At 40.6% G+C, this 21146-nt stretch overlaps 1 pseudogene; it reads right to left on the bottom strand.

The window, feature by feature from the left end:
• Window positions 1-13229: 13229 nt before the first annotated feature.
• On the bottom strand, window positions 13230-14541 carry LOC138842572 (zinc finger protein 813 pseudogene; annotated as a pseudogene).
• Between the last annotated feature and the right edge of the window lie 6605 nt (window positions 14542-21146).

Here is a 21146-nt window from a genome sequence, read left to right as displayed (position 1 = left end):
AACAACATTGATAAACCATTAGCCAGACTCAACAAAAAAAAAAAGGGAGAAGACTCAAATCAATAGAATTAGAAATGAAAAAGGAAAAGCAACAACTGACACTGCATAAATACAAAGGGTCATGAGAGACTACTACAAGCAACACTATGCCAATCATATGGACAACCTGGAAGAAATGGAAAAATTCTTAGAAATGCACAACCTTCTGAGACTGAACCAGGAAGAAACAGAAAATATGAACAGACCAATCACAAGCACTGAAATTGAGACTGTGATTAAAAATCTTCCAACAAACAAAAACCCAAGACCAGAAGACTTCACAGGCGAATTCTCTCAAACACTTGGAGAAGAGCTAACACCTATCCTTCTCAAACTCTTCCAAAATATAGCAGAGGGAAGAACACTCCCAAACTCATTCTACGAGGCCACCATCACCCTGATACCAAAACCAGACAAACATGTCACAAAGAAAGAAAACTACAGGCCAGTATCACTGATGAACACAGATGCAAAAATCCTCAACAAAATACTAGCAAACAGAATCCAACAGCACATTAAAAGGATCATACACCATGATCAAGTGGTATTTACCCCAGGAATGCAAGGATTCTTCAATATACGCAAATCAATCAACGTGATACACCATATTAACAAATTGAAGGAGAAAAACCATACGATCATCTCAATAGATGCACATAAAGCTTACGACAAAATTCAACACCCATTTATGATAAAAACCCTGCAGAAAGTAGGCATAGAGGGTACTTACCTCAACATCATAAAGGCCATATATGACAAACCCACAGCCAACATCATCCTCAATGGTGAAAAACTAAAACCATTTCCACTAAGATCAGGAACAAGACAAGGTTGCCACTCTCACCACTATTGTTCAACATAGTTTTGGAAGTTTTAGCCACAGCAATAAGAGAAGAAAAAGAAATAAAAGGAATCCAAATGGGAAAAGAAGTAAAGCTGTCACTGTTTGCAGATGACATGATACTATACATACAAAATCCTAAAGATGCCACCAGTAAACTACTAGAGTTAATCAATGAATTTGGTAAAGTAGCAGGATACAAAATTAATGCACAGAAATCTCTTGCATTCCAATACACTGATGATGAAAAAACTGAAAGTGAAATTAAGAAAACACTCCCATTTACCATTGCAACAAAAAGAATAAAATATCTAGGAATAAACCTATCTAAGGAGACAAAAGACCTGTATGCAGAAAATTATAAGACACTGATGAAAGAAATTAAAGATGATACAAACAGATGGAGAGATATACCAGGTTCTTCAATTGGAAGAATCAACATTGTGAAAATGACTCTACTACCCAAAGCAATCTACAGATTCAATGCAATCCCTATCAAACTACCAATGGCATTTTTCACAGAACTAGGACAAAAAATTTCACAATTTGTATGGAAACACAAAAGACCCCAAATAGGCAAAGCAATCTTGAGAAAGAAAAATGGAGCCGGAGGAATCAGGTTCCCGGGCTTCAGACTATACTACAAAGCTAGAGAAATCAAGGCAGTATGGTACTGGCACAAAAACAGAAAGATAGATCAATGGAACAGGATAGAAAGCTCAGAGATAAACCCATACACATATGGTCACCTTATCTTTGATAAAGGAGGCAAGAATATACAGTGGAGAAAGGACAGCCTCTTCAGTAAGTGGTGCCGGGAAAACTGGACAGGTACATGTAAAAGTATGATATTAGATCACTCCCTAACACCATACACAAAAATAAACTCAAAATGGATTAAAGACCTAAATGTAAGGCCAGACACCATCAAACTCTTAGAGGAAAACATAGGCAGAACATTCTATGACATAAATCACAGCAAGATCCTTTTTGACCCACCTCCTAAAGAAATGGAAATAAAAACAAAAATAAACAAATGGGACCTAACGAAACTTAAACGCTTCTGCACAGCCAAGGAAACCATAAAGACGAAAAGACAAGCCTCAGAAATGGAGAAAATATTTGCAAATGAAGCAACTGACAAAGCATTAATCTCCAAAATTTCCAACCAGCTCAACAGCTCAATATCAGAAAAACAAACTACCCAATCCAAAAATGGGCCGAAGACCTAAATAGACGTTTCTTCAAAGAAGATATACAGATTTCCAACAAACACTTGAAAGAATACTCAACATCATTAATCATTAGAGAAATGCAAATCAAAACTACAAGGAGGGCTTCCCTGGTGGTGCAGTGGTTGAGAGTCCGCCTGCCGATGCAGGGGACGCGGGTTCATGCCCCGGTCCGGGAAGATCCCGTGTGCCATGGAGCGGCTGGGCCCATAGGCCATGGCCGCTGGGCCTGCGCATCCAGAGCCTGTGCTCCGCAGCGGGGGAGGCCACAGCAGTGAGAGGCCCGGGTACCGCAAAAAAAAAAAAAAAAAAACTACAAGGAGATATCATCTCACACGGTCAGAATGGCCATCATCAAAAAATCTACAAACAATAAATGCTGGAGAGGGTGTGGAGAAAAGGGAACCCTCTTGCATGGTTGGTGGGAATGTAAACTGATACAGCCACTATGGAGAACAGTGTGGAGGTTCCTTTAAAAACTAAAAATAGAACTACCATACAACCCAGCAATCCCACTACTGGGCATATACCCTGAGAAAACCATAATTCAAAAAGAGTCATGTAACACAATATTCATTGCAGCTCTATTTACAATAGCCAGGACATGAAAGCAACCTAAGTGTCCATCAACAGATGAATGGATAAAGAAGATGTGGCACATATATATCATGGAATATTACTCAGCCATAAAAAGAAATGAAATTGAGTTATTTGTAGTGAGGTTGATGGACCTAGAGTCTGTCATACACAGTGAAGCAACTCAGAAAGAGAAAAACAAATACCGTATGCTAACACAGATATATGGAATCTGAAAAACAAAAACAAAAAATGATCATGAAGAACCTAGGGGTAAGAGGGGAATAAAGACGCAGACCTTGTAGAGAATGGACTTGAGGATACGAGGAGGGGGAAGGGTAAGCTGGCACAACGTGAGAGAGTGGCATGGACACGTGTACACTACGAAATGAAAGGTAGCTAGTGGCAAGCAGCCGCATAGCGCAGGGAGATCAGCTCAGTGCCTTGTGTCCACCTAGAGGGGTGGGATAGGGAGGGTGGGAGGGAGGGAGATGCAAGAGGGAAGAGATATGGGGACATATGTATATGTATAACTGATTCACTTTGTTATACAGCAGAAACTAACACATCATTGTAAAGCACTTATACTCCAATAAAGATGCTATTAAAAAAAAAGAAAGAAAGAAAAGTAATGTAGCGATTGTAAAGAAACTAGAATACTACTCTCACCCCCAAGGTAGCTCCTCTCCTGGAGAATGATCTGTAGAGTGTGATCCGGGTGGGTGTGTTTTCTGGTGGTCACACCAACTGGTCCAAACTGGTAGGCAAAAAGTGCAGATGCAGTGCCTGAGAGAGAGTCTCCACCCTGCCATGGAGAAAGAAGGGTAGGAGCTATTGCAGCTGCAGCCTTGACTTCGCTGCTAGGAAATCACCGCACTTCCTTAAAGAGCCATGCCCAAGGGCATTCACCACTGCCCTTGAATGACTAAAGTTTGCAAACCAGCCTTGAGTTTAGCCTCCCTTAGAGAGGAGTGCCATGAGGATGAATGCAGAGCTGAACACAGACTGCCGCTGGGGGCTGGGAGAAAACTTCCTTGCAACAGCAAGTGAGACTTTTGGAAAAAAAAAAAAAAAGCAGTTTGTTTCAGAGAAATTCTAGAGTCCCACCAAAAAGTCTGCAATGCATTGGGACACAAGGGATCAGCCCCGCGATGGTCTGCTTGCCACCTCTCTCACCAGAATACACTTCATCAGTGAGGACTCTGCTTCTAAAATATCCTCTTAGCTCACTGCTTCTCTTCCCATCCCCTCTTCAATATATTTATTTTAAGACGTTCTATATAACTTCCAATAAAAATAAGAAATACTTAATATAGAAAGCTTGGAAAATATTTTAAAATGTTTAAAGAAGACAAAAAGAAAAAAAAAGAATCACTCCCAAGGCAACCACCCAGAGAGAGACTGACAATATTTTGGTATGTCTGCTTCCAGAGTTTAATGTTATGTAAGTTATGAATAAATACATCTATGTACACTTTAATAGAACTGAAATAGAATTTGGAAAATTGAGGTCACACTGCAAACTCTGGAATCAATTGCTTACGTGTAATCCTATCTCTTGCTATCTGTGTCTCAGCTGTAACGGATGAGACCTACTCACCTACATCAGAGAGTTGTTATAAAGAATAAATGAAATAATACAGGAAGGCTGTAATAACAGGACATAGCACATGTGGGATGAATAAATATATGTGAGTTGTTACTGTTGTTGTTGTTATTATTATCATTATTATTATTACTGGTTGCAGTTTGCTTTTTTTATACACATATTTTTTTTCTGTGCCTGAGAGGCAGTTTACAAGAATGAACACTGCTCCTGCTTCCCAATCAATACAGCAGCAGGAAACCTAAGACACTATCTGGTTTGATACCATTCTCAGCCAACACCCTGACCTTGCCAGCATCTTCCTGCAAGAGGCTGATGTGACAGGATGGTTGCGGCAGACTCGAATACCTGGAGGAGCAAGGGAAGGTTGTGGAGGTTTCAGCCAAGCCAGCATCACAGCTGTCCTCAATTACCACAAACAGATGTTGGCAGCTTGAATCATTAGAAATGCAACCCAATCACCTTGGCAATCTAATCCGCTTACTGGAATCTCCTTAGATAGGAAGACCCTGCGCTCCCAATTCCCTCCATCAAGTCAATGAAGGTTACTCTCCCTATCCTGAGGAAAAGCAGCCCCAAGCATATACTCCACATGGCAAATCTCCATGGGGAGAACAGTGGTTCTCAATCAGGGTAGATTTTACTCCCCACCAGTTACATGGCAATGACTGGAGACGTTTTTGGTTGTCACAACTAAAGGGAATCTGTCATTCAATCCAGTGGACTGCATCCAAGGGTGCTTTCAAACATCTACAAGGTACAGGGAGCCCCCAAAAGAGAAAATTATCTAACCCCAAATGTCAATAGTGCCAAGATTAACAAACCCTTGATGAGAGACCCCAAACACATACATTAAAGTCCTTTAAGTTAAAAGTGAGAAATGGCTGTCCCCAGTGAAACAGGTCATCTTGAAGGTCTGTAACAAAGATCACAGAAGTGAGAAGATTGGATATATTTATGAGATAAGGTAACTACATTCTCTATATCTTTTCTCTAGGTTGGGTAGAGGGGGAAGGGAGTCAGAGGATATATACATTCCTAAGTAAAGGGCTGCCATCCAGAAACCGCACAACTTAACATGGAAAGAACAGTGAGACTTCTGGGAACTTTTATATTCAAAAATCTAAGGCCCAACCTCAGGGGATAAAATAAAGCAGCCACCTTATGATGCTTAATTTTATAAGTCAACTTAACCAGGCCACAAGGTGCCCATATATTTAATTAAACATTATTTCTGGGTGTATCTGTGAGAGTATTTCTGGGTAAGAGTAACATTTGAATCAGTAGAGAAAAGCAGATTGCCCTCTCCAGTGTGGGTGGGCCTCATCCAACTTGTTGAAGGTCTGAACAGAACAAAAGGGTGGAGAAAGGAAGAATTCTCTGTCTCTCTGCCTGACTGTCTTTGATCTGGGACACTGGTCTTCTCCTGCCTTCACATTCAGACTCAGACTAGAACTTATACCATCGGCTCTCCTGGGTCTCCAGCTTGCTAACTACAGAGCTTGGAACTTCTTAGCCTCCACAATCATGAGCCAGTTCCTTATAATAAATCTCTTTATGTATACATCTACATATCTTGCTTCTGTGGAAAATCCAGACTAATACACTCCTCATGCTACACAGATGCTTTTTTCTCATTCTTCACAACTCAAACACAACCTCCTTAGCCAGGCTTTCCCTGAGTCCCTAACCTCACCTCTGTCTTGTCCTCTGTCTCACCTCCCCTTTCCCTCCAGCTTCTTTCTCGATTTGTAATGCATGCAGGGATCTTGACTCTCATGCTCACTATTATAGCCCCATAACCCAGCACGATGCCTCATACACAGTAGATGGTTGATTTGCTGAGTGAATGCCTGATTGAATACCTAGATAGGACACAGATACAAGGAAGTCTAATACATAAGCTACTGTGGAGAGTGAGCTATTAAGTTATTCATTTATTTAGCTTTCACCGTGCTAAGGGCACTCAACTGAAGGAACCTACTGTGTAATGAGAACCACCATTTGCCAAGTGCTTTAATCTCACTGCAGATCTTTGAAATAGGTACTATTAGACCCGTTTCACAGATGAGGAAACTGAGGCTCAAGGAGGTTAAGGCAGCTCCATACATCACCAGCCTGAGAAGGAACAGAGAGGGAACTCAAATCTAGGTTTGACCTGAGAATTCTCTACTCTTATCAATACGCATGGTATACAAACATCTAGAAAACATGTGGATCCCTGTTCCCAGGAAACTCACGATGAGCTAAAGAATCAGGAAATACATGATTAAAATCAACTGGAAGTATTTCTGATCCAGCTTACGGTGTTCTCGTAATATGTGCTCTATAGTGTCATTTCAACAAGTCTCAAAATGCTGAGGGGACAGAGAGAGGAGAGCGTAAAGAGAGGTGTTTCATCAGGACGATGCACTTGGAGCAGCTGGGTGAGAATGTGAGCACTAGAGTCAGCTGGATGGGAGTTTGAATCCCAGCTCCGCCACTTACCTGTGTAAACCAGTCAAGCTATCAATTTTGTTGACTCTGTGATACCATCAATTTAAGACACACCACTACTTACTGTACAGTTAACAAAGTAACAGTGTTGACTAAACACAAAGTAGAGGTCAGGGCTTGTAAGATGCATCCTAATTTCTGAAATATTTAAATGTAAAAAAACATGCATATTAGAATCATGAAACATTGTGCTTTAATCTCTCTTGGCCTCAACTTTCTCTACAGAATGGGGATGACAACCTTCAAGCCATGGGGTTCTCTCACCGGCAAGCCCACCCCTAACATGCAGCACAGGGAGAGAGGGTCCTGCTTCTCCTCCACCCCCAGCTCCATCTTGCACTGCCTGGGACCTCACATACGTGTGAGGGGCCACCCCAGTCTAAGCTCTGTCCACATATGCCTCCCCACTGCAAGTGGCTGCACCTTGGTCACCCCTTGGGCCTGCGGGCAGCACAGTCTCACCTCAGGAAGAGATACCAGGAAAAGAGGCCCACGCAGGCTCTTCAAGTAGACTCAGGAATATATGAGAAAAGAAGTCCAGGGTCCCAGTTATCCAGGGTGGGAGCAAGCTCAGGATGAGCAGGCATGCTTAGCCTAAGGACCCTCAACCCATGGGAAGGAGGGGAGCTAAGACCTGGAGCCCCCTTGCCAGGTTCCAAGGGTGGACAGGTTATGATGATCAAATACAATAACAGATGCAACACACCTAGTTCCAAGACTGGTATCCAGTAGAGACTCTACAAATGCGTGTTTCCACACTCGAGTAGGAAAAGGGGGCTAAACAGTATAATGGATACAGCAGCAGCTACCTATTACTTGACACCTACTACGTGCAAGACAGTGAGTTACATGCTTTCTATTCACTTTTCGTTTAATTAGAAGAGCTGAAGATGTGCCCGAAAAGGAAACTGTGATCAGTTGGGGAGGCCCTAGATGCCAAGAGGTCTTTTTCACATGAGAGTCACTGTTGACCTGTCAGCGCAGGACTCACGTTATAAAGATTATTCTGACCAAAGGCTTCAAGTGCAGTAGAGGTAGGAGACTCAGAGAACTCAAGTGAGAGATGATTGCAAAATGGAAGTAAATGATGAAGACCTCATTTATGGTGGTGGGAATGGAAAGCAAACAATGGCAGGGAGAGAGATTTTGGAGAAGGAATCAGTCAGGTTCTTGAAAAGGGACAAGGGAAACGAAGTAGTCAAGAACTACAAGGGGACTGGGAATGTGATGTTATCACTGGCAGAAACAGGGAAGTTATAAGGGTTTCGAGGGAAGAGATAAATTCAGTTAGTTTAAAAATGACGATTCCATTATCTGGGTTTCTTAGAGCATCTACTGTGTACTCAGGCTTGTTTATACTTCTCTGCCTCTGCCTCTAGCATCTGTCAGAAATTGTCCCCAATGGTGCCACCACAGAGTTCCCACAACTCAGTGAGACCATCATCTTGATTTCATACCATCCAGCAAGGCATTATTTTTCAGTCTGTCAATGTACTCCGCCATTACTGCATGGCCACAAAACTACAATTTTGCTATAATCTAAAATCTAAACTAGGATTTAGGATCCATACTAATGAAATGTGTACATTATAAAAGCTTGTCTCCACCCTGCCCTTGTACCCACACTTGGAAACTCTGGATAGTCCAACAGGTATAGTATCATAGAAAATCATACTCCTTGAAGCTTTTAATCCAGGCTAGAAAATAAAGTTAATACAACAGTGCCATCTAGTGAATGACAAATGTCTCAAAAGGGCATGGATCCATCGCACATTTAAGATTCAGACATTTTACCCAAATAGATCCAGTGCAGAATAGGAATGGTATTAAATGACGTTGCACTGTGTCATCATCAACCCTCAGAAAAGTCCCTCCATGTGATCTGATATTGCCAAATTTAGGGGGAAATCTTAATGTAGGCCGTGTAAACGGAATAAAGAAATTAGTAGAAATCCATGGTTTCCTCTAGAGTCAAATGTTAAATAACAAGAATCTAACACTAATTAGTGATAAGATCTGCAACAGATTCCCATCTCCTGATGCTGAGCTCAACACCCTCTCTGGGACCCAAAGCTGATGGAAGCTCAGATACAGCCTCAGATACACCAGCAGCATATCCAGCTCTGTACTTAGTGTCAGGTGATCTAGGGCAAATGAAACCTCTCTGACCTTGTTTCTTCATCTGCAAAATGACAATGATGATATAATAATACCTATTGATGAGGGGTATTGTGAGGAACTTTAGGAAAAGCCTGTAACACAATGGTTTAGCACAATCAAAGGGAGTTCCTTCTTCTAGTCTGCCCCTTCTCCTTATCTGCTCATTTATCAAATGAGAATGAGACATCTAAGTATTCGTTCCTTTAAAAAGCCAGCATGCAAGTTTTTACTCAATAAATATTGAGGCCCTACAGTGTGCCAAGCACCATTCTAGGTTCAGAGGACAGGCAAGGTTCCTCCCTGGTGGAATTAACCTATAATAAGAAAGGATCCTGGAAGAAAATACTACAGAATCACAGCATACTGAGAGATTACGGTCTGCTTTACATGATGGGGAAGGAAAGCCTCTCAGAATAGATTTTGACTGAGTTGACCGGGGAAAGAGGGGAAGACAGACAGAAGCTGAAATGAAGGAATATACCTTGTGCTCTCCCGGAATACAGGAGGGAGCAGTCACCAGGCCACAGTCTAATCGAGTCACCCGGAAAAGAAGGGGAGCTGAAGGAAGAGGTGTTCATACCCCAAGACAAGTAGCCTCTGCCCTTGATGGAGCCCTCCACACCATTTTCCCCCAGTGCCTCTCTGTCACCATTCCAGGGATGGGGTTCCATCTCAGGGCTGCCTCTGAGTGAGCCATGCTGCCAGATGAAAGAAATAAAAATGAGCCGAAATCAGGACGCCCCTCCAGCTTTCTTCCTCCTCCTCCCCCATTTCCCTCCGGGACCCTGAAGGTCTCTCCTCAGGTGGCTCAATGTTTCATACGTGGCAGCAACATTCTCCGTATTCTGGTTTATCTGACTTAGGGTATATTCCCAACCAAGAGGGCTGGTCTCCACTGCTCTTTGGCTTCGCACGTCACACAGCCAAATTGCAGCTGCCTGCAGAGGAGATCTGCCTGCCGGTAGATCTAAGTCAGTGCTTTCCAAAACTTTTAATTGTTCTCTAAAAAGAAAAACTTAAGCTCTATAATTCCACACTTTGGCTGGAAGATACAAATTTAAACAGGTTTCTTTTGGAAGGGTTTCTAAGTCCTCAATATCTTAATAAGAACTGTGAGTTTCCAATACAGTATATGCTGTATTTCACAAAATCATTTGGCAGCAAAACCCTTTCTGTGCAGATTTTCTCTCGGAAATACACTTCAAAAAATGCAGTTTAAAAATTTCAGGTCTGCCTGATGCCGACTCTTGCACCAGACTTTGCTAGAATCGTCATGAGGCTTCGTGAAGCTTTTCCTAACGCATCACAGCTCCCCTTCGCTCACTTCCGTATCCCACTGACCAACATGCCCGTCTCCTCACACAACTCTCTGTCACCATTTCTATCACAGCCTCTCTAACACTTTGGTGCCCTTAACTGATTTTATGTTTGTCTCTTTTTACTTTACTGTAGGCCCTGTTAGATCAGGAAACTTGCTTTACGTACAAGCTTCCCGGGAAACTCATGGAAACCCCTGGTGCTTGCACAAGGCATGGCACACAGTAGATGTTCCATGTGGGCAGGGAGGGAGAAGGATGAGGCAGCACTGACCCTGATTAGAAACATCATAGTCCCAGTTCCACAATTCGCCTTTTGATCAATCACAACCTCTCTGAGCATCATTTCCTTCTACAGCCAAACAAGGCTGAAAACGTTTGCCCTGGCTTCCTCCTCGGACTGATAGAGAACTCTAATGAGATCAGTGCAAACTCAACTTAAAACTGGAAAGTACTAGGCCAATGGAAGATAGCATCGTCCTTAGTATCCAGCCAACATATCCCCTTCATGCCTTCTCCAAAGAGGCAAGAGTACCATGCCCGCAGTGAGATGGCCTATTCCACCGTGCATATACTTTTAGCTAGAAAGATCCTCCCAGACACCAAAATAAAGCCTTTTCCTAAATCCTAACGCTTGGAATTTCTATAATGTAAGATAGATATTTCTATCCACACTAAATATAATTTAAAATACTTTAAAAGTGCACATTATTGGTTCCCTTCCTGAAATAAATTTGAAAGAGGAAGAATTCTGAGTCTTGAAAATGAGATTAAAAGAACTCTATATAGTTTTATCTTTTTGACAAAAGTGATTAAATTTTATTAATTAAAACAGGAGACCTATGATACATTCGGAATAAAACAATAGCAAAAGATAATGGCAGCAGCTAAATGTGCATAATACACAAACATATATTATTCTGATAATTGTGATTAAATGTTCCTCTCAAGATAACTGCTGTCTTCAATTTCCAACAATAAAATTAATTTTTCATTACACACAGATCTATGCAACTGCTATTGCCATCCAATGGAGAAAGTGACCATCTTTTCCACCACATTATATCTACCCGATAATCAGTCCCTGTTAACCTGTCACTCTCCTCCCATGAAAAGTCCAGTCCCTTAATGTCCTGCTTGCTCTGTTCAAGGTCAGTTGGTAGAGGATTCTGTCCTATAACACGCACTGGCCTAACCACAGAAGGGCTCCCTGGACGTAATAAGCATGAGTCTCGTCCTAGTTCTACCTTATTCTTTGCTGTTCCCTGATGCTAATTCACACACTGTTCAATTTGATAATTCAGGGTCCTTCTTTTTCCAGGAAACATGGATGTGAATGAAGTCAGCCCCTTCATCTCACTGACTCCTTCCCAGAGACCATCATCAAAGGTCCGTAATGAAGGCATAAATTCAACAGGCTTCAATCTTCAGGTTGGAAGGCATAAAAAGTAATGTAGCCTTTTCAACTACACTCAAATAATTGAGTATTTTACCCTGAAGATAATGGGCCATTTCCACAAATGTCCTTCATCCTCTCATATAAACATCATAAGTTTTAACATGTTGTGATTTGTAATAATTCTGCAGTATGTACTATCTCAGAGAACTAGACGTATTTATTCCTATATGCATTCTCTGATGTGTGGTCTGTCTTAAGTATTGCTCACAAAATTCACCAAATTAATTACATTTGTAAGGATTCTCCCAAATATGAGTTCTCTGCTGACCACCGAGGGTGCACTTTTTCTTAAAAGTGTTTCCATGTTCACTGTATCTGTATACTTTCTGACCTGTATGAATTATCTCATTGCACCAGAAGTGTGGATACTTGATGAAAACTTGTACAACATTTACTACATTTGAAACGTTGCTCTTCAAAATAAATCCTCTATGTTTCAGAGCTTTGATTTTCAGGTACAAGCACACATATTGTTTTGCATGGTTTCTCTCAAAGATGTACGCTGAGGAGTCTAGTGCATTGTGAGGCCTGGATAAAGCCTCTGCTCATATGTTTGCAGGGTTTCTCTTCAATGGACTCTTTCCTGTTGCCTAATACTTGAAGTCAAGGAAATGTTTTGCCACACCCCTTGCATTTGTAAGGTACAACTTCAGTATGTCCCACCTTGTGATCTTTTGGTAAGATCCTTGCCACAAAGGTTACATTTATGAGGTTTCTCTCCAGGATAAATATTCTGATACCTAGTGACAAGTGACCAATAATAAGAAACTTAGCCATATTGATTACATTCATAAGTATGAAGGATTTTGTGAACCCTCAGTTTAAGGCACAACCCAAAAGCTTTACCACATTCAGTGCTTCTGTATTGTCCTGTCCACTATGGAAAATCTGATGATTGGTGAGATGTGAGCCCTGGGTAATGGTATTTCCCATTCATGGCATTTATGAGGTAACAATATCCAGAATCAATTCCGTGGTGGATGAATTCCTTGATTTCCCTCCAGTATGACTTTCTCAATGCAGCTAAGATGTGGAAACCTGTCAACACCATTGCTTAAAGTCCCTCACCAGTACAGATTCCCTGACAGTAAGTTAGCCTTGAAAGTACACTGAAGCACTTGTCACGCTTGTTATATTTGTATGGTTTCTTTCCAGTATGAATTCTTTGGTAGAGCTTAATGTAGGAATTTTTACTAAAGACCTTGAGACATTCATGAAACTTCCATTATTTCTACCTAGTATGGGTTATCTGATGGTAAGTGAGGTTTTGCCATACTCATGACATGTGCGTGGTTTCTCCTCTGTGTGAATCTCCCAGGACTTTAAAGTGTCAATTTTGAATGAAGAGCTTCCCACATACATCACACGAAATACGGGTTTCCACTCTGTATTTATTATCTAATGTGTGGTGAGGATACAGATGTGAGTAAAGTCTTTTCCACACTCATTATTTTTCAAAGGTTTCTCTCTGGTATGAATTTTCTGATGAAGCAAAACAATGTTTTCAACTAAACACCTTGCCACACTCATTACCATTATAAGGTTTCTCTCCAGTATGAATGGTCTGATGACCTAAAAGATGTGAATTTTGACTAAAGACTTTCTCACATACATCACATTGATATGCCCTTGCTCCTGTGTGGGTTCTCTGATGTTGCATGAGGAATGAGGCATAACAAAAGGTTTTCCCACACTCGTTACATTTATAAGGTCTCTCCAGTATGAATTGTCTGATGAATTGAAAGATATGAACTTTGACCAAAGACTTTCCCACATACATCACATTTATATGGTTTTGTTCCTGTATGGATTATCTGATGTTTTTTGAGGAGTGAGGCATAATAAAAGGCTTTCCCACACTCATTACATTTGTAAGGTTTCTCTCCAGTATGAATTCTGTTATGAACTCTAAGGTCTTTCTTTCTACTAAAGACCTTCCCACACACATTACATTTGTAAGGTTTCTCTCCAGTATGAATTCTCTGATGAATTACAAGGTATGAATTCTTGCTAAAGATTCTTCCACATATGTCACACTTATGTAATTTCTCTCCTGTATGGAGAATCTGAGGTCTATTGAGGTATGATATGTGCAGAAAGATTTTGCCACACTCATTACATTTGTAAGTTCTTTCCCTCTGTGCTTTCTGATCTTGTGTCACTATTAAAGACTGCATATAATTGCTCCCATGTATATTAGAAATGTTCACTTGGACACAAGGGGAAATTCCCTGAAGTGGTGAAAATGAGGCACTACCCTTCACACTCTTGTCAGCTTGATTAATTTCATCAATTTTCTCTTCACTTTTAAATATATGCAGTTCATCCAGAAAGCTTAATGGAAACCTATTTTCAACAGGCTTGATTCCTGCAACACTTCTTCCATTTCGATTTCTCTCATCAGTGAGATTATCATTTTGGTTTACTGGCATTCCTTTGCAATTTCTTTCCTCATCACTCTGCTGAGAATCAAATTCTTGTATATTTTCCCAGATGACTCTGAGGTAAAAACGTTTCATTTCATTCCAGTTATGTCTTCAGAACATCAGTGATTGGAATACTTCTCCCCTATCAGTGTTTGCTTTTAGTTGTAATTTCTTAATCACATGTATATGAGAGATATCAAGGGAGAGCAGGTTCCTGTAGGTCTCTGACATCACGTCCCTGTACAAGGCCCTCTGAGCAGGGTCCAGGCATTCCCGCTCCTCCTGAGTGAATTCTATGGCCAAATCCTTAAATGTCAGTTGTCCCTGAGAAAGAGCCATTTCTGACTCCTTTTCTTTTCCCTTCCTCCTCTTCAGGGCTTCTTCCTCAGACAATAGGAGTCTTTAGAGGTCATCTGTAACGGCAACGTCTGGATTTACGTAGGGTGGAGGGCCGGTTGCTGGGATTTAAGGTTCGTAGAGATGCCCACACCGGAAGGTGGAGAAAGGTGGACCGCGCAGCACAGACTTAGGAGAAACTTACGCTTTCCAGTGTGACCTCTCTATAGTTTTTTTAAACAAAAACTAAGTTGGGAGCCACAAAGAGAAATGCCACTTTCTTCAGAATTTTATTTAAGGAAATATTCAGATTAAACTAGCCTTTATTGAATAGAAAATACACCTAACATTCTAAAGCAAACTATGAGCATATTCATACTATCATATTAGAAAATCAGACATCAGATCTAAGCCTGAATTCAACTTAAAAAATAAAATTAAAAAACTAATACAGGAGGGACTTTTGTATGGGAACAGGAATAGGGTATCCGCTTTGAAAAGCCACTCTAGAATTGAGGTTGTGACTTGTTATCTGATAATGTAAATGCAAGTCATTTTTGTAATTATTTTTATTGTTAATAAATTCTACCCAGTTTGGATGAGGCCATCAACACGTTAATGTCAATTCAGGTTTTGAAAGAGAAAACGAGACAGCAGTCACAATCAAGATGCCCGGATTTCTCTCAATTACTGCCCCCAATTATTTTCACATCTATTGCTGACATGTTTAATCTCCTTCTCCTGGCCTAACCATCAGTCAGCTCAAATGGGGGAAGAATGCTAATTCTAGCTAATGCATGACTCAACAGAGTGTAGGTCCAATTTAAATAATTAGAAGCCTATTTCATTTCTTCTCTCCCACTCGTAAGTGCACTTGGAAGGAATGTGCATGCTGAGCTTCAGGCCTTTAACTTGCGGAGGGATGATGTATTGACCTTCTTTAAGCCCCTTTCCTTACCAGCCCTTCTCTGTCTCCTAGGACACTGAAGATAATTTAAAGCTATTGGATGATAATCAATAAGCAAGGGTGGTCTCTATTGCCTGACTCAAAGGTCTTTGATCTAGTAAATCATCAATTACCGCTGCCTATATTAACCTTCCAGTTAACTGGGTGACCTGGACTGGTCCTCTTATTCTTCAGGTAGATGAGGACATGAGCCACACAGCAGTTTTCTGCTGCTGAAGTGAGTCTGCAGTTCACTTGGGCTTGGGGCTTGTCTCCAGTTTCTCTGCAAAGGACTTCCCTCCTCTCCTCAAGTGGTGAGAAATCTCTTTCCATTTGGCAAAGGCCTGAGGCATAGTTTTGTTGCTTGACTTGGGAACATTCATATGCATCCCCTTCATTGGTTGCAGGCCTGTGAGCGCCAGACCGTGAGGTTCTGGAGACTCAAATACATGGAACGGGAATCTCTGACCAGAGGACCTTCATTTGTAACAAGTGTCTTTGAATTGCACTTGGAGCAATACTGGGACAGTGATGAGCACAGAGGACTCTGTTCCAGGAATCTGCATTTTAACAAACTGGGCAATTCTTTTGCACAATGAAGTTTGAGAACCTCTAATCTCAAAGGGATACAACAAATAAACAACTGACTTGCACAATTAAGTAAGAATGGAATAGAGGCTAAATAAAGCTACTAGCAATTTGCTGTAGAACAGGAGAAAACAGAAAGAGATCAGAAGTTCATTGAATGCCCTTTAAACTGCCCATGAGGAGACTAGAAGGTGATGGTTGAGAATGGGAGGGATGATGTTCAGACAAAAGGAACAGCCTGGGCAAAAGTTCATGGAAATAAGAGTGCAGAGTTTATTTGGGAATTTGGAAATAATCCAATGAATTAGGGATTTGAGGTGTACAAGGTGGCAGGAATTGAAACTGACAAGGAAGTAGGAGTCAATCACAAAGCACCTGAATACAGTCCTTCAGAGAGTGAGGGCAGGGATCTGGTCCAATGATTAAGAGCAAATTTAAATAATCAGAAATCACAGAGGGATGGAAAGAATAAATGGAATGGGGGTCAAAATTATTCAACATTCAAAATACCTTTACCCACTGCCTATTTCATATTTTACTCAGTCCCATATTAATTGAATGCCTGACACAAGAGTAGGCTCCAAAGAAATCATGCTCAGCAACACAAACATGGTCTCCCTTCCATCATAGGGCTTACAGTTTAGCATTTACTATGTGGCAGGCACAAAAACCAAAATGGCACCTCAAGGAATTTATGGTGTAAAAGAGGATTGTCTAACACACACACACACACACACACACACACACACACACACACACACACACACACACACACTTACACACATCACAGTAAACCACAAGAAAGGCAGGAATGAAACGTTAGAGGACTAAGTGAAGAAGGACTACTTGAGAGGTTCCTTAAAGCATAAACAAGATTTTTGGCAAAGGGAAGATGGAGGAATAGAGAATTTTAGTCAGAAGGAAAGAAAGCAATTAAAGGGAAACACAGAATGAAAACAATGAGGATGATGATGACATGGCAATAATTTGCCTACAATGTGACAGGCAGATCTGTCTTAGACCAAACTTCCTATAATTTTTCTCTACAACACCCTAACAATTAACATGAATAAAATTAGCACTGGTAAATAATAGTATAAACAAGAAGAAAATGAGGACCCATAGAAGAAAGGATAATATTTATAGCACATTTTATGTTTTTCAAAGCATTTTTACATATATTATGTCATTTGATCTCCACAAACACCTTAAAAACAGAAAAAAAAAGAGTATAAAAACTAGTAAACATTGTGTACTAAATGTCTAATCTTTCACTTTTATCCTAAACTCTTAAAATCTTCCATTCTCTTTTTTTTTTTTTTTTTTTGCGGTATGCGGGCCTCTCACTGTTGTGGCCTCTCCCGCTGCAGAGCACAGGCTCTGGACGCACAGGCTCAGCGGCCATAGCTCACGGGCTCAGTCGCTCTGCAGCATGTGGGATCCTCCCAGACCGGATCACAAACCCGTGTCCCCTGCATTGGCAGGCAGACCCTCAACCACTGCGCCACCAGGGAAGTCCAATATCTTCCATTCTTAAGCGGTTTTTTGTTTCTTTTTTTTTTCAAGGTATTTTCATTTTAATCAAAAACTAGTTTTACTGTTTTTAAGAGGAAAAATTAAAAACCAAAAATTGCCCATAATCCCACCACCCAAATATCCCTTGTCAATATTTTTTAACTTTTTATTTTAAAATAATTTTAAACTTAACAAAAAATCTGCAAAAATAGTACAGTTTCCATATTTCCTTCACTCAGCTTCTCCTAATTTTAACTGACACAATCATACGTATTACAATTAGCAAGCCAGGAAATTATCATTGGCTGAAGTGAACCAGAGATCTTATTCAAATCTCACCAGGTTTTCTCCTCATGTCCTTTTTCTGTTCCCGCACCCCACACTGCATTTAGTTGTTTTGTCTCTTTAGCTTCCATTCAAAGACATTTCTTCAGTTTACACTTGTCTTTCATGATCTTGATACTTTTTCTGAGTACTGGTTAGCTTATTTGGTAGAATGTCCCTCAATTTGAGTTTGTATAATATTTTCTGATTATTAGTTTGAGGTCATACATTCTAGGCATATGACAGAATATCATAAAAGTGAGGCTCTGCCCTTCTCAGGACATTGCATCAAGAGGAACGTAATATGAACATGTCTCAGAACTTATAATTACACGGTTAAGGCGATGGCTCTTGAGTTTCTCTCCTGTAAAATTACTATTTCTTCCTTTGTAGTTGACAAACATCTTGGAAGAGATACTTTGAGACTATGGTATTATACTATTTCTCCTCAACGTTTGCCCACTGATTTTAGCATCCTTCCACAGGTCGTCCTTGCAACAATTACTATCGTGGTGTTGCCCGGTGGTGATTTGGTATTTCCCTCATTCCTTCTATATATATTAATTGGAATTCTTCTGTAAAAAAAGAGCTGTCTCTTCTCCCCATTTATTTGTTCAATTATTTAAATGAGGATGGAGACCTGAATATTTTTTTTATTCTTTAAGTCATAATCCAACATTATTGTTACCTTTTATGTTGCTCAAATTGTCCACTTTTGCCATTGGGAGCTCTATTAGGTGGGTTTCTGTTCCCTTTTGACAACACTTCATCTTTTTAATTAACTTTTTTTATACTTCTTTGCTTTCAGATACTAGAAGATGCTCCAGGCTCATCTTGTATTTCCTTGCTCCAGCCCTAGAATCAGCCATTTCTCCTGCAAGGAGCCTTGATTACTTTTATCAAAAATGAGACTTAGACACCAAGATCTAGGCACTACACATGCTCATTGCTACTGGAGCATTATTGTTCCTTGGCCTTCTAAAGGTGTTCTGATTCCAACTCCAATTCCCCCGTGCCACCAAGCAATGCTCTGGCACCAGCTTGGTATCCTACCATTCAACTCAATTCTTACACTATCTTCCCAGAGATAGTGGCAGATCCCACAGGTTAAAGGCTCAGTCCCACAAGGCCACCCCACCCACTCTCTTCGGTCACCAATCACAAGCCTAGGTTATTACCTATATTTCTGACCAACTGATTGTAGTTCAGAGCTTCCAACAACCCCCTCCTTCAGTTTGATTAATTTTCTAGAGCAGCTCACGGAACTCAGAGAAATATTTTACTTACTAGATCACTAGTTTACTATAAAAGGATATAATTCAGGAACAGCCAGATGGAAAAGGTGCATAGGGCAAGGTATGGGGATGCTACATGCCCTCTCCAGGTGCATCACTCTCCCCAAATTCCCACATGTTCACCAACTGGAAGCTCTCTGAACCTTGCCCTTTTGGTTTCTTATGGAGGATCATTACATGGGTATGATTAATTAAATCACTGGCATTGGTAACTGATTCAACCTCCAGCCCCTCTCCCCTCCCCGGAAGTCAGTCATACCCCTCTATTCATGGTTGTTTTCCTTGCAACCATCCCCCATCCTTAGGTCACCTCATTAATATAAACCCAGTTATGGTGGAAAGTGACTTGTGAATAACAAGACATCCATTTCACCTTTATGGCTCAAGCGATTTCAAGAACTGAAAACAAGAGACTAAATATTTATGACAAAAGATGCTCCAATTGCTCTTATCACTCAGAAAATTTCAAGGGGTTTGGGAGGTGAGAGCCAGGATCCCTGGATGAAGACCAAATAATATGAGAAATATATTTTGGTCATCTGAATGGCCAAATACATTTTTCTTATAAATTACAGTGTTGCAATCTCTAAGCAGACAGAGTTGGGAAATATGTGTTTCATACTAACCCATGCATATACACCCATTTATATTTTTATCCATTTATCTGTATACATATTAAAAAACATGAGTTCATACTGATCCTTCCAATTCCAATCCAACACTGTGATGTTGATTCTAGCCTTCCCCTTTTCCTTACTAACAATCTTTTTTTCCAACAGTGAGGAGCCTGGCTCTCATTATTAACAATATACTCACTTATTCAACCTTAGTATAAACATAAAGAGTTTAGTTACAGAATTGCTAAATTGTATTCCTATGACAAAAAGATTTACTAACTGAAGTATATCATTTGTATACAGTTCTTTCATCTCTAGCCTTAGAGCATCCCGTCAAAATGCTTTGTTCCAAAGTCACCTAGGTAAGCTCTTGTTTCCTCCAGCCCCTTCAGAGTGGTTATGCTTTTCATTCGTAATACAATTAGGTTTATTTACTACTATTTGTATTCTACTTTGGGTTCACCCTCCAACATTTTGGTTGACTGTATACATGTATTTATTTTGAGAGGTATGTAAAACATTTTCCATAATTTTCTTTTTAATCCATTTAGAGATATAGATCTCTTTGCTGGGCACCTACCATGTGCCAAGGACAGTCTGGGTATTTTTATTATATAAGGCTATAAAAACATAACATGCCATTTTAAAGATTAATATCTAGGTTATGAAACCTTATGCCAAGATAAAAAACTGATTTACCTTATCCACCAAAAGATGGTGCCCCCTGGGACTTCCCTAGAGGTCCAGTGGTTAATACTGTGCTTCCACTGCAGGGGGGCACAGGTTTGATCCCTGGTTGGGGAACTAAGATCCCGCATGGCTTTTGTGCACATTCCAATCACCTTAGGAACTTTTTAAAATCCTGGTGCCCAGCTCATCCCCCAGAACAATTCAATGAGGATGCCTGGGCATGGGAGTCAGGCATCCATAGTTGTTAAAGATCTCCAGGTGATTTCAATATGCAGCAAAGTTTGGGATAGAGAATGGTTACCAAAATGACCAAATATTTAGATCCTACCACAGCTCTAAAACCCAGCGAAATAAAAATGATTATCTCTCCCTCCCTATCATAAATAGATTTTCAAAGACAAGGAGCTTTGGAATTCTTAGAGAAAGATATTATGTAAATACAGGCTACTATTGTTGCGAGTTGGCAGGTGTCTAGGACATATAGTTTATTCTCTTTAATCATTCAAATGAGGCCAAATGTCCCAGGCATGTGGAGTCAGCCCATCATTATGCCTAATGATGCCACTGAGGATCCAAACACAGGTGTTGTGAGCAGCAACAGGAGCGATCTTCGAGTTCCTTTCTACCACGGGGACACCCTTCAGCTGCACCTTTCAGCCAACCTCGTCGCCCCACCCCCCCACC

This window comes from Globicephala melas, chromosome 2, assembly GCF_963455315.2.
Source record: "Globicephala melas chromosome 2, mGloMel1.2, whole genome shotgun sequence".
NCBI classification, from domain to species: domain Eukaryota; kingdom Metazoa; phylum Chordata; class Mammalia; order Artiodactyla; family Delphinidae; genus Globicephala; species Globicephala melas.
The sequence above is the reverse complement of the archived record's forward strand: the minus strand, read 5'-3'. Positions and strand labels throughout refer to the sequence as shown.